Source organism: Macrobrachium nipponense, chromosome 19, assembly GCF_015104395.2.
Source record: "Macrobrachium nipponense isolate FS-2020 chromosome 19, ASM1510439v2, whole genome shotgun sequence".
NCBI classification, from domain to species: Eukaryota; Metazoa; Arthropoda; class Malacostraca; order Decapoda; family Palaemonidae; genus Macrobrachium; species Macrobrachium nipponense.
In genome coordinates this window covers 39,311,318-39,322,994 of record NC_061088.1, presented here as the reverse complement: position 1 = coordinate 39,322,994, position 11,677 = coordinate 39,311,318, and the positions used below count along the sequence as shown (strand labels likewise).

The 11,677-nt window shown below is 36.6% G+C and overlaps 1 protein-coding gene across 3 annotated transcripts in view; it reads right to left on the bottom strand.

Annotated features, from left to right (window-relative positions):
• The window catches only part of LOC135216416 (zinc finger CCCH-type antiviral protein 1-like), a 33,828-nt gene extending 22,682 nt beyond the window's left edge, over positions 1-11,146 (bottom strand). Inside the window, exons 1-2 of one of the 3 annotated variants that reach the window (XM_064251733.1) lie at positions 11,082-11,146; positions 10,590-10,706 (exon numbers count right to left, since the gene is read on the bottom strand). The gene's annotated coding sequence lies outside the window, so the exon portion shown is untranslated. Of the gene's footprint in view, positions 1-10,589; positions 10,707-10,961 lie in introns of all 3 variants that reach the window. The other 2 variants (XM_064251744.1, XM_064251755.1) reach the window with 2 other exon arrangements.
• Between the last annotated feature and the right edge of the window lie 531 nt (positions 11,147-11,677).

The window sequence follows — 11,677 nt, the reverse complement described above, 5'->3', positions numbered from 1 at the left end:
TTATGCGGATACAACGGCAACACTGGTTGCACATAATGCATCTGATTAGTTGCTCTCCAGATATTTTCCATGGCTATATATGGTTAGTAGACGAACATCTCCATGGTAGTTACCACTGAACAATTCACCTAAGATAAGCATCCAACTCTCCTGAATTGCCCTCTCCAAGTGGACAAAAGATGGATTGCTGAATTTTGCTCAAGTTTTTAGTTTTAAAGTAGTTCGTAAATTTGAATCCTATAAAAATTGTATTAAGGCATACAACTGCTTGAATGGACACTTTGAAGATGAATGATAGTGTCTTGCCTATAGAGATGATAGAGTTTTTATTATTATTATTATTATTATTATTATTATTATTATTATTATTATTATTATTATTATTATTATTATTATTATTATTATTATTATTATTATTATTATTATTATTATAATATTTGACCAATAAACTTCTTAATGGACAAAATGTATAAAGTGCTAGATATATTAAAAGTTGGACTCAGTGTTAACTGAATAACAGATAAAAATTCATCTTAAACTTTTACTGTGCTCTAACGAGATCAAAGTTAGAAAGTGGCTGGTAAATTTACGCTAATGTAAAACCGAATGGTAACCTTCAATTGTGAAATCAATCGGAACAAATGAATGTAATACATAACATGTCTTTACGTTTATGCTCTTCAGCTTTTAGAAAGTATTCTAGGGAGAGTGTATATGTGGACACTAACGTCATCAAAAACAAAGTAACACCCCTAACCGAAGTAAACCTTTCAAATACTTCTTATGAATATAGAGATATGCTAGACTGAAATGTGAGCGTTGTTATGAACAAGTTGATTCAGCAATCTTTATAATGCATGAGATATTAGCATAGCGAGTGCCTTTTATGATTGTATCAGCTATCTATTTACCTTGCCGAGTTTCGTTCGCATCTTATAAATTGAAAATCAGCGTTCCGTGGATATTACTCCTCAGTCGGGCATTGTCTCAAGCGTGATCAGGACATGGAGGCAATGTGACCGGAAGTCTGGTTATCAGGTGATAGACATTCGATCTTACCTATGGTGTGACGGAATCTTCCAATGTGACGTCATGGAACTTTTTCTTCCAAGCTTCACTTGAGGACAGTGTTTGCGTTTGTTCGTCACAGCGTGTTTAGCTGGAAAGGAAACGTGTGAAAAACATTCATTCTGCCCAGAACATGCTTTTTTGAATTGTGCGACCTATCTTATGGGGAGATGGACTCTCCGTGTTTACTGGGAGTGAGTATCTAATTTTGCCACTTTTTGTTTCTTTATAAACTTTAAATTGGTTAAAATGTCGTTTTCCTTGATTTTACGTTATTTTTCGGTACTCATTTGTTTTGATGCAGACCTTTGCTTTCATTAACATGAATCTCTTCAGTTTATTTATGTGAGGTACCTATTTCTTCTTTCACAGTGAGGGGTCTGTGAACCCATGTTACGATGCTCTGGGTAATGAGCCTAAAAGAAAGTGGATATTTCGTTGAAACGACTGAAGACCTTTTTATTTTTGTTTGTACTATGTGGTGACTGATGTCTAATATTTGGTGGCAATATATGATGTTTAGAAATCTGGGACGTACAAATTTGTGTAGTTCTTGTTCGGTGATTGAGACCTCAATTTTCATGACTCATTTTCATTTTTGACTTTGGATGTCAGAGTCAATGACATGTGCTTTTAAATGGTTAGTGGTGCGTTATATTTTCGAATAACGTTTATTTTTGTAGCTCTAAATTTGATTCAGTGCCTTAATTAACTGCGAATTATGATAAAGATTAGAATGCATCGATTTCTTCCATTTACCGGGTGTACCAACCTACTATGAACAGAAACTTAAGGTGGAAAAAAAAAAAAAGAGGTAAGAGCGTCCTTTCCTAGGACGTAACAAATGTAGTGACTTGAACTGGGTTCTGCTAATTCACGGTGCAGCAAATATTCAACTTCTTTCTTCAAAACGTCTTGATGATAAGGGGATAAGTGATAAGCTCTCTGCTTGAATAGGTTTCCACCTTCTTGGATCTTGATCTCATGCTTGTCAGATCGGTACACCTAGGTACATCTGTAAAACTTTCTGCCAAACTTATAATCACTTCACTCAGTTAACCACCTTGCTCAACACTCAGATGTTACAGTTTATACTCCAAATTTTCCAAAATTGAAGAATTATTTATCTTGCTTTTAGCTCCCAATAGCCATCGTCATCTTCTGTAGATGAAAATGTGTTTTAGTTTCTGAGAAGTAAGGTTTCAAGCGGTTCACATGTATTTTCCTTTGTCGTTTCCTTCTTTCTGGTGTTTCAGTCACATTTCTATCACTTAACTTCTCAATCCTTATTGCTTGTTCCCTCGTAACCTTGGTGTCTTTGAGACTCGAGCTTTAGTATCGCCCCCGTTTATGTTTTAATTAATAAAGTTCCTGTTTGAAGAACTGACGTCTCCTTCACCTCCCTGGGTACTAAAACAATATCTTAACTTCTCATATTCTTTGCTCATATATTAACAAAATATCTTTCCCCTTTTAGAGTGGGTGACACCAGAAGAGTGGGGCTTCTGGTTCTCAATAAGTCTTTAGGGATGAGGGTGCTGGTCTTATACCCTTTCTTAATTCCAGGTAACTACTGTATGCAATGAAAACTTGGACAACTGGTTAGAAGCATGGTGATGTGCATGTAGCGGTATGCAATTGAATACAGTTGGCACAGTGCAGCAAGTGTCTGGCTTTCAGTAACAAATCCCCCTCTGGAAAAGTGACAGAAAGTGACTCATGAAATAAAAACAGAGAGGGAATCCTACATCCTGAATTGACTTAAGAAAGAGTGACCAAATCGATTGATCCTTGAACTTTGACTTATTATGTATTGGTCCTGCTATAAAATTAGGTAAAAAAATGTAAGTTCAACTTAGGCTGTCCACACATGGAGTAATTTCAGTGGAAAGTGGCCCGCGATTAAGTGGTCGGCTGTTTAAAAAATGGAACACACCGGTTTGTATGGAAGACTGCAGATGAGCCATTAAAAATGCACGACATTAAAAGAGTGGATACCAAGTGGCTACTACTATGAGATTCAGGGTCTCTGTAACACTGTTTTTTGGACTTTGCTCCTTGTCAAAGCATCGGATGTAGCTGAAAGTTGACATATGTATATTTTACAATAACGCACAAATTTTGTTAGCATTATCAAAAACCTAAACCTGATAGTTTTAATTTTTATAGAGTAAAAATGATATAGCCGACGCCATGGCCAATGATTACGAGCCAAGAGTCGAAAAACATTCATTACGTAAGCAAGGTAAACACCTTTGACGAAATGTTGCCCCGCCCATCCACCAGACAGAAATTCCATCGGCTCTGAAACCCAAAGACTTTATGAATGGCGGAACGATACATAGATGTGGGTGGGGTATCAGTGCTAGCGTAGTAATACTACTGTAGCAGTTACTAGTGCCGCAACAGTATAGCAGAAATATACATGAATTAAACGTTTAGGCCAACTGCTGGGATCCTTGAGGATCATTTAGCACTTCTTACAACTACTGGAGAAATTAGTTTTTATAGACAGAAGCTAAATTTTCTAATCCAAAAATGCCCATGGTAACCTTCAGTGTTATCCTGAATTATAAAAACCAAGGCGAAAGTGGTGAGCCTCATGAAGTCCACATTCTGACGATAATTATTGGTGAAGGTTTAAAGCCAATATACGGTACGGCTATTTTTTTTCAGTAACTAGGTAGATAGCTAATAAATAAAAATTGCTTGACATTAGATTTAGCAGTTATCAAATCAAGCTTGTCTACTTTGTTTTTGAAAATTACCAACTATTCCCTACATCTTGTCAATCTGATTGTGACCTATAAAGTAGACTGTAATTTATTAGGAAACCTATTTTGGGAGTTGGACTAATAAATCGAAGTTTTTTTGCATTTATTAACATATTTTGTTGGTTTGTTCATTCTGACAATTATCAGTGGAGAGGTTCCAGAGTTCATAAAGGTGTACTGCTTTGCTTGTATTTAAATTTATATGTCATTGTTGCCAGAGGTTTAGCCTTCGTTACGTATAGCCAATCATCCATCGAGAAAGAGGGAAGAAATGCTTTCATAAGTTACGTAACGAGTGCGTTCGAAACCTTATCTCTGAGTGAGTTGTCCCGTCTTCAAAAAAAGTCACTTTTACATTATAAGTAGCAAATTTATTCAACCTACGTAATTCAGAATACAGTCAAAATTTATGTGTAGATACAATGTGTAGTTTGAATAAGCGTTATATCTATGAAATGCATAGATAAAAAGTTATTGCCAAAAAAACCGTGTTACAGAAGCCCTGAATCTCATAGTAGGTCTATTTCTTGGCCACACCACTGTACAAGGTGATATTATTAGCTGGCCAAAAAGCGGTTGACCACTTAGTGGCCAGCTATCTTCCACTAAAAGTGTCCTGTATGCAGGCAGCCTTAGAGTTATCAGGGTCAACAGTTACTACTAGTTAGGGATTCAGAACCGATGGAACGCTGTTTTTCGGCAATAAGTTTTTATCAAAGTATCAGATACAGGTGAAAGTTGGCAAGTGTATATTATATAACCCTACCTATTAGACCTAGCAGCCACTCGGTATCCACTCTTTTAATATCGTGCACTTTTAATGGCACATCTGCAGTCTTCCATACAAACCGGTGTGTTCCATTTTTTAAACAGCCGACCACTTAATCACGGGCCACTTTCCAGGTAGGTAGTAAGTCACAAAAACAGTCTAGGTTTCAACAAATTCGATAATGGCCTGCAGGAAATGGAATTTTTCCGTAGTTGCAAGACTGCATTTGTACTACGGCTTGCCACTTTGTATATGTAACAAGGCCCAGGTTTGGACTTGTCCAAAAAGACAACTTGGTGGTATCGACCTCAACAAACATTTGGCACATATCTTAGAAAGGAAGTTCCTCATTGGGCGAGTGGTTTTCGCGCTCGGCCACCAATCAGGTGGTCCGAAGTTAGATTTTCGGCCCGGCCAACGCGGAATCAGAGGAATATATTTCTGGTGATAGAAATTAATTTCTCGATATAATGTGGTTCGGATCCCACAATAAGATGTAGGTCCTGTTGCTTGGTGACCAATTGGTTCCTAGCCACTTAAAAATATCTAATCCTTTGGGCCAGCCCTAAGAGAGCTGCTAATCATCTCAGTGGTCTGGTTAAACTAAGATATACTTAACCTTAGAAAGGAAGACTGCAAGCTGAATCACTGCTACTATTCTCAAAACCATTAAATCTGAGGCTAGACCAAACTCCAAGTTACAAAACTAGAATCTTTATTTCCCCAAAACTAAATTAATTGAAAACCCAACTAAAAATAACGTAAAGCCATCTCAAATGATGACCACATCAGTTCCCACATTAAGTCACAATAGCTCACATAGATATCACTATTTTCCCCAAACTCAGAAATGAAACCATGTCAGTAAATAAAAGTCAGAATTCCCATTTTGGTGACATGGACCCACCTAAGGGAAAAGAAATCATAACCCTTAGAAATAAAAAACAGAAGTGGATGAGCATAAAATGGGAATAAAAATAAAAAGGGTTCCTGTATACATGGGAGAAAAAATGATAAGAAATTCAATGATTGAAAAAGAAACCCACAAAATCACTTTGTAACTTCTTTACTTCTAAGTATTTACATTAATTTTACTACACACTCGAGTACTTTCAGGCCCTATCTGTGGCCAGTTTTCAAGAGATGTTTGGGATGTTAGCCTGGGTCAAGGCCCAGCAGTCTTCTGGAACTTCTCGTTGAGCTGTCATTTATGTGATGGCTGTTCTGGTTTCCTTGAGTGTTGCCAATCCCCTCTTGTCGCTCTGATATCCTGAGCTGATGGTCAATGCGATTAATCCTTGAGGTAAGGGTTTGGTCACCAAAAGTCTGTTGGGCAGGAAACCTAATCTCCAGGTCAGCAGGGTCAATCTTAGCTTCTTTTAATATCAAAGCTCGGCTTATGGGATCTTCTGAGGTAAAACCTTTGTTTCCTTCTATTACTTTAATCTCTCTGATGAGTGCACCTTCTACTACCCTCCTGTGACTAATTTTGTTGCTTTTGTATATAAGCCTACTGTTTTTGAAATCCATCCTATGGACATTTTCCCAACAATGCCTAGCTATAGCACTCCCCTGAGAGTTAAGTTGTACTGCCCTTCTATGTTCTTGGATTCTAGTCCTTATTCCCCTACCTGATTCCCCCACATATCTGTCTCCACAATTGTTGCAATTGATGTATTATCAAAGGTATACACAAATTTATATTTACTTTCTTTCATTTTTGAAGTGATTTGTTTCATTTTAGGCATAAAAGGGAGGGCAACTATTTTCTTGTTTTCTTTATTCCATGTACTCTCTACATTTGCTCTGTAAAATCTTTTTCTAGCTTTGTTGAGTGCCCTTTTTTCTGAACCATTCCGGGTATGCTAAAGCATTGAAGCTTTTACCGATGTAATATATTTCTTGTTCTATCTTGCAAGGGTCACACGTTCTCATTGCCCTAAGAAATAAACCTGTTAGAACTCCTATTTTTTCATCATGACTGTGAAAAGAGAAGAAATGAATATATGAATTTGTATGCGTGGGCTTTCTATATGTGCTGAATTCATATCCTCTTTCTTTTCTTTCTATGAATATGTTATGATATAAAAATAGGTGTTTTAACCGGTTTATTTCTTAGGGCAATGAGAACGTGTGACCCTTGCAAGATAGAACAAGAAATAAAGTACATCGGTAAAAGCTTCGATGCATTAGCATACCCGGAATGGTTCAGAAAAAAGGGCACTCAACAAAGCTAGAAAAAGATTTTACAGAGCAAATGTAGAGAGTACATGGAATAAAGAAAACAAGAAAATAGTTGCCCTCCCTTTTATGCCTAAAATTAAACAAATCACTTCAAAAATGAAAGAAAGTAAACATAAATTTGTGTATACCTTTGATAATACATCAATTGCAACAATTGTGGAGACAGATATGTGGGGGAATCAGGTAGGGGAATAAGGACTAGAATCCAAGAACATAGAAGGGCAGTACAACTTAACTCTCAGGGGAGTGCTATAGCTAGGCATTGTTGGGAAAATGTCCATAGGATGGATTTCAAAAACAGTAGGCTTATATACAAAAGCAACAAAATTAGTCACAGGAGGGTAATAGAAGGTGCACTCATCAGAGATTAAAGTAATAGAAGGAAACAAAGGTTTTACCTCAGAAGATCCCATAAGCCGAGCTTTGATATTAAAAGAAGCTAAGATTGACCCTGCTGACCTGGAGATTAGGTTTTCTGTTCAACAGACTTTTGGTGATCACACCCTTACCTCAAGGATTAATCGCATTGACTATCAGCTCAGGATATCAGAGCGACAAGAGGGGATTGGCAACTCTCAAGGAAACCAGAACAGCCATCACATAAATGAGAAGAAGTTCCAGAAGACCGCTGGACCTTGACCCAGGCTAACATCCCAAACATCTCTTGAAAATGGGCCACAGATAGGGCCTGAAAGTACTCGAGTGTGTAGTAAAACTAAATGAAAATACTTAGAGGTAAACAAGTTATAAAGTGATTTTGTGGGTTTCTTTTTGAATCTTCAGAAGAAAACTGAAAGAAGTTTTTGTTTGGTTCAAGAAACTCAATATTTTTCTCTGCACTTCGGCTTCTCTCGGGCACCTGCAAATTGTTCAGTGTTCCACAAATCGTCTTTACATTTCTCAGGATTTACACGCGCTTTCTCCTGGTCTGCTAGAATATGAATCGTCTTCAAATCACTAATGGAATATATTCCGTCTTGCACAAGATTTGATGGGCGTACAAACGTACATACACTAGTCTTCTCACATTTCTGATGTTCAGGCGTACGAACGAATTAAATTGTTCTAGAATGTTCTACGTGGCGTCATTATCAGGTGATAATCTAATTCGCTTAGTACACCCGCTGGGTCATTTTTGCGCATCCGCGCTCACGTCTCCACGATTCAATATGTTTGACTATGTCAGCATCTGCCCAAACCATTCGATGACGCCTCGAAGCACAACACACGACTGCTAGATGAAGACTCCAATGAAGTTCGTTGCTCTCTAGGAAATATGCGCGGTCTTGACCTCTTTTTGTAGGGGGGCGGGGGGGTGGGGGGTAAGATATACAAGGGAGAAGACCCGTGGTAAGATTTACTATAGCGTGAATAGGTAATTATTTTTATAATAATGGATAATAGTTACTTGGAAACAATCAGCTCTTGCTGCAGCAAATAAAAGGCTATAGTGTCGAAACCTCAGGTAAAACAAACCGGATTGTCTTTTTGTATTCAAGCCCCGAATAGACGTAGATGTAAAAAATGAGCCATAGACTGGTTCATTGTATGGATGAATTACATACACTAAATTATTTGTAAAGGAAAAACAATGAGAATATCAAGAAAATGAAAGAATTGCAAGCGAACAACTTAGTCCCAGCAGGTCTGCTCATTTCCCCCCAAATCCGGCATGCAGGCGGAACTTTGTCTACTTCCTTATTGCGTCAGCAGGTGAATTGACGCGATGAGCAGGTGCCTCTTAAGATACGTCATCGTCTACGTAGTTACTCCTGGTGGGAGGCCACCCCAATCATTGGATAGACCTTGCCCTTGTCCTCTTGGCCTTGATCCCAACAACTGTTGTGGAAGTTGCGATCAAACCTCCACAAAATATAATAATAATAAAATAATAATAATGATTGATTCAGGTGACCCAATAATATCGCATGTGAAGTATATAAAGTTTGTTTTTAATAATAAGAGCTTTCGAACCCTGCACCAGTTCATCCTCAGCCAAGTGAACATTATACATTTAAAAATCTGTCGAAGTAAACTTCCGAATAGGACAATTATTCCACCATGACGAACGCAAATGAAGGAAGCGCTCAACAGCCCAACTGTTGAGCGCTTGGTGGAATAATTGTCCTATTCGGAAGTTTACTTCGACAGATTTTTGTTTAAATGTATAATGTTCACTTGGCTGAGGATGAACCTGGTGCAGGGTTCGAAAGCTCTTATTATTAAACACTTTATATACTTCACATGCGATATTATTGTGGACCCTGCAATCATTGTTTATCATTTTCGACACTGAAAATTGTGCCCAATAATAATAATAACTTAATAATAATAATAATGATAATAATAATAATCAATAATAATAATAATAATAATAAAATAATAATAATAATAATGAAATGATTGAGAATGATAATGCAATCAAGGGGACGATGACAAATCCTGCTCGTCATCACTGACATCGCTGAAGTGTAGGATGGATATTAATATTAAATAATGAATATGTCATCAGCAAGTGGGCAGGGCCACAGTGAAGAAATGTTTTCCCCATTTATGTAAACTTCTCTTCACTGTGGGTGGAGCCTCATGACGTCATAGGTTAACGTCAGTAGTATTCTAAACCCTATGGCTCTGACATAGGAAACTCAGTTTTATTCTAATAAGTATTAGAATGATTGAACTTAAATACAAAATAATTATTGCAAAATTAGGTAGGGATATAAAATATTCTGTACATCACACGCGAGGTTATCGTTATCATGACAATGAAGCTTATTATAATATATTATATCGGCTCAAGATAATTGCGAACACTTTGCCCATTCACAGCTGGTTCCTTTACTTATCTTAATAATTTGTAAGATTTGTTAGAACTCTTTGGATTTGTAATGTGTGCTGTATACTTAATAGCTAGTGATTATATATAGAGCTACCTATCATAGTGTTAAGGCTATATTTTAATAGGACGTAATCGTTAACACTGCTTTTGTTTACGCTTTGTTTTGTTTACTTATCTACCCATTGGCCCATTTACCTGCAAGGACAATGTCTAATGAGCTGCTAGTCAAGGATATGCGTACCAGGGAACCTTACTTAAAGATTACTTGTCTTTTATACATCAGTCAGTTTATGTTTATTTTTTTTCTTTATAAGTATCTGTCGTATGTTAGTCCTTTTGAGGCAGATACGTTTAAAAAATATGATGATACATCCCGCCTGACCCAGGATTATTCACCGGGAATTTGTTTACTGTGTGCACAAAATTGTCAGTTTGAGGGGTTATGCTTATGTAACCAATGTCTAATTACACTGTAACCATATTGTATGTATATATTATAATTGTAAATAATGTATCTAATCCTTTCAATAAAAAGTAAGAAAAAAAAAAAATATTACCATAATGTCCCCTCAGCGTCGTTCAAAATTGTGTATGATAATTATCAACGTACAAGTAACATCGTAATTACAGACATCGACAAAAAATTTTTCATGTTAAGTATGGGTCATGCACACAGAAGTTGATATCGTAGAAGTTCAAAATTCGGGAACTCTAACCTTATATAGTTATTTTTTAAAGAAGTTTATCGTTTACAAAATGCAAGAATTTTCAATAGGATTTCTATTCCAGCAAAACCTAAGTCACTATAAGCAGAAAACACAACGAGCCACAGCTTCTCCAACCAAATTTAAGATACTTGTGCTATACATGCATACCAAACCAGGAAGAAACTTACCGCCGGCTATTCCGTATCAGCCGATGATAAATTCAGATAAGAAAAGATCGCTGAACTTCATGGGAGAAGAAATTCTTCACACTTTCAAGTAAGGAAGTTTCAAGTCATGACGCGTATCTGGAAGACACAAGCAAACACAATCCATGAATAACATTAATCTTGCAAGCTGTGTCTTCTTTCTGAGCATCAAATGTCAGTTCTATGCAAAATTTTCCGTCGTTGTTCTGTGACACCACAGATAACAACCATGGATAAACTGAACTCTAAGGATCTTTCAGTATATTGTTGGTTCGCTTTGACGAAAACAAAAGCATACTTTTTATGGATACAGATTATGTATTTGTAACAAATCAAATGAGCCGTTTCACTCACGAGTATCGTTTGAATTTAACATGTGTTTATAAAATGTTTTGTCACATTATAAAAAGAATTGTTTCGAAATAGAAATATTTTAACTGTTAACTACATAAGGAAAATCCTCGAGGGTTATACCGTTCCTCCTTGGGTGGACGAAAGCTCCTCACTGCCGGACTCAGACGTGACTCTTTACATATAAACTTCGTGACCGGGAGAAGACAGCCACACCCACTTCTATTGATTCCAGATGAAAAAAATTCGAGGTAAGACCGAGAGACAAAGAGAGTTTCATATTTGCCAACGTTCCGTCGATTTTGTTGCGGGGTGGGATCAGAGTAATGGATTACCTTAATGGAAATGGAAATTCCACGGAAAGACAGGAAGATTGCCAAGTATTTCTCTCAGTGAAATGATAATGTAAACAGCATTTTGTACATGTCCAGAGACGCGATGAGTACCAGGAAAGTGTTCCAGAATGAGTTCCTGTTCTTTTTCAGGTCTCTCTCTCTAAGATAAAGATTGAGCTTGGAACTTCATCCGAGAAATTTATTACTTAGACTCTACAACATAACTCTGGGAGTCTGGCATATATATATATATATATATATATATATATATATATATATATATATATCTATATATATATATATATATATATATATATATATATATATATCTATATATATATATATATATATATATATATATAGATATATCTATAGATATAGATA